Source organism: Stegostoma tigrinum, unplaced genomic scaffold, assembly GCF_030684315.1.
Source record: "Stegostoma tigrinum isolate sSteTig4 unplaced genomic scaffold, sSteTig4.hap1 scaffold_49, whole genome shotgun sequence".
Taxonomy (NCBI): Eukaryota; Metazoa; Chordata; class Chondrichthyes; order Orectolobiformes; family Stegostomatidae; genus Stegostoma; species Stegostoma tigrinum.
This window is the reverse complement of record NW_026728419.1, coordinates 142,122-145,506: the sequence shown is the minus strand read 5'-3', so window position 1 is coordinate 145,506 and position 3,385 is coordinate 142,122.

The following is a 3,385-nucleotide window of genomic DNA, read 5'->3' as shown; positions in this document are numbered from 1 at the left end:
CAAATCAGGAGTTTGATGGAATAATCCCCACATTATATTGAATCTGGCAAACTATTAACCATTGGCTTTACCTCACTATATCCATTTACAGAATCCATCTTCTATTGATAGCTCAATTTCCGACTTATCTTCATGTCATTGCCCAGTGTAGTTACAGCCCATTTGTTCCACTCCACCAAATCATTGATAGAGATTGTAAATTGTTGACAACCCAGCACTGGTCACCATGTGCATCCACTGGTTACATTCTGTCAAACTGATCAGGACTGGTTTGTCCTGAGATTTAGCTTCCTGTTGATAACCAGCCCCTCCCCCATTCTTGTGTAGCACATGCAAAGGGCTGAATAAGAACGACGAGCATCAGTCAGCAATTCAGCCCCTCGAAACTGCTCCGTTATTTAATACAATCATAGCTGATGGCATCTTGGCCTCAGTTCCACTTTCCTGCCCACTTTCCATAAGTCAATGTCTCTTCGTCTTTGTTCATGAATTCCACATCTACATTGTCAGTTCCCTTTGGCATCTTTGATAACTCAATGAAATCTCCTCTCATTCTTCTAAACTCCAACAGTACAGACCTAAACTGTTCAATCTCTCTTTATAACAAACTCATTATTTCTGGAATCAACCTCATTAAGCTATTCTGAACTAATTCCCATGCAACTACATCTCTTCTCTAGTCAGGGCACCATAAATGTACAAGGTACTCCAGCTGCAGACTCAAGAATGTCTTACATAGTTGCAGTCTCACTTCACTACATTTACACTCTATTCTTTTAGGATTAAACGCAGAAATTGCACTTACCTTCCTCAATACCTTCTGGACCTGAGTGTGAGTTTTCTCTGATATTCTCGAGGAAACCCCCATCCCTCTGCACTTAAGCACTCTGAAGTTTTTTTTTCTGACATTGAGATAATAAGTTGGCTTTGCTGACCAAAATGGATAACCCCATACTTGACCACATTAAGTATAACGGCAAAATGTTGTCCTATTCACTGAAATTATCCATTTCCATTTGTAAATCTTTACTGCGTCATTGCAAAGCTACTTTTCCACCCATTTTAATGTCAGTTGAATAGATTCTTCTATACTTTCAATCCAGTAATACAATAGATTACGAATAGTTGGGGCCTGAGCACTGAACTCTGTAGCACATCAAAAGTTCCAGTCATGAACCTACACATCCTTATGCCATCTCACTGAATGTTGTTGGTTCACCAATTCTCTATTCGAACAAATAAATTACTCCAACCCACCTGCTCTTATTTTACAGATTAAACAAATGTCCGGCACGTTATCCAATACGTTCTGGAAGTCGATATGTATAACATCTCCAGAATGCCCATTATCCACATTGCTGTCACATTGTTAAAGAATTCAATCAAATAATTCAACATGATTTATTCTCCATGAAACCATGCTGACTCCGATGGGTTGTGTGAAAAATGAAACATGTTGTTTCTGCAGGTAAGAATGAATAGTGGGATCTTACAGAAGCAGACTTTCACAAGATTTTGTAGCAGAAGTATATCATTAACCAGAGATTAGGTTCTGCAAAGACGGCCGTTAGCACGACCAGAAACATTATTTTTGCAGACAAGGACATGGTAGAGATAAGGGTGTTGTAGCAGAGGCTTATTTCTGCAAACCTGACGATTCGCACGTACAGCATGTCTAGCGCTCTTTAGGATAGCAAATAAGGATTGCAGTAAACAAGGGGATGGGGCCTTCGGCCGGCAGTAAAGGGAACAATAAACAAGGGCTGCTCGACAGGACGGGGAATGATAGGATAAGACCAATGGGAGCAGGGAGGCGTGATTCCGCAACTTGTAAACTGTATAAGAATGTTTAACATGCTTTGTAGTGTGTGTCTGTCTAGCAGACACCCTTTCTTGCAAGATCGTACAGAATAAAATTGTCTTGTTTCCAAGGCTTTGCCTCAGGCTGAATTTGTGAGAAGGGACTGTGTCTCACAATAGGAAACCGCCAGCTGACTCCCAACTACTGTTCTCTCTTGGCTGATGAATCAGTAGGCCTCCTTGGTGGGCATCACTTGGTTGGAATACTGACGCTGGTAAGGATGAGCTCTGCATTGGCGATTTCAATGCCCATCGCGAAGAGTGACTCGGCAGCAGCTGGTCAGGTCCTAAACCAGAGTTGTTCAATTGGTCCTGCAGGTGGTGAGGGAACCAAGAAGAGGGAAAACATGCTTGATCTCATCCTCACCAATCTTTCCTCAGCAGACACATCTGTCCATGGCAGTATCCGCAGGAGGTGACCAAAATTTATTTCTTGAGGGGGCGATGCCTAGCCTTCACATTGTGCATGCCACCCATTGTGTTACATGGCACTGCCACCGTGCTAAATGGGGCAGGCTACAAACAGATCTAGAACTCAGCTTAGGTGTCCGTGCGGGTGTGTGTATGATCAAAATCAGCAGAAGGGGACTTCGAATAAGCTGCAGTTATTGTTTGTCGCTGGTGGAAGATAATTGGAGTGTGTGGGTTCAGATATTAATCGTCTTGTGCTAGCGGTTTAGGTTTCAACTGAGAGCTCCGTAGGTTTCCATAAATTATTTATCGTGTACGTTTGGCTACTTATTTCATGTTGAGTTTGAAAGAATATTATTATAAGATTCCTGGGCCTGAATGTATTGGATATCTGCAGATTGTTCAATGATTCAAGAATATTTTCTAACAGCTAATTGAGGGTCGGAATGTGTGACCCGGAAACAGTGGAAATTTAAACTCACAAGATATATTGGCTAACAACTGCAAAAATAAAGTTTCTGGAAACACTGAGCAGGCCGGGCATCATCTATGTCCGACAAAACAGAGTTAACATTTTGGGCCCGGTGACTGTTCCTCAGGAAGGGTACTGGACCCTAAACGTCAACTCTGTTTTTTCCTTCACAGATGCTGCCAGAGTTGCTAAGCTTTTCCAGCAATTTTGTGTTTGTTCCTGATTTACAGCATCTGCAGTTGTTTCTGTTTTTTTTTTGGTTAACAGCTGAACATGCTGACTAAATGCATTACAGAGACTGATGTGAAGGAATCTGTTAGATCCAGAAAGCCAGGCGTCAGCCAGTTCAGACTTCATATTACAGCTACAAAAATGACAATTTTCCTCTGTCAGTTTTACTGTTCCAAAATAAAGGGTGGAGCATTCATCATGAAGGAAGTCTTTGTTGTGATTTCATGTGAACTTGATAGCCTCAGGCATTCATCCAGTGATCAAACAATGAGTTTGTAACTCAAACCGGGAATGTTTTATCTGAACAGTTCGGACATTGTGTCTGATCATTTCAGACTTCCATTGGATCACAACGGTGTGCTTTTAACCCAACAAGTCCACATCAAACGTCAGAGCATCCCACCGAGACCT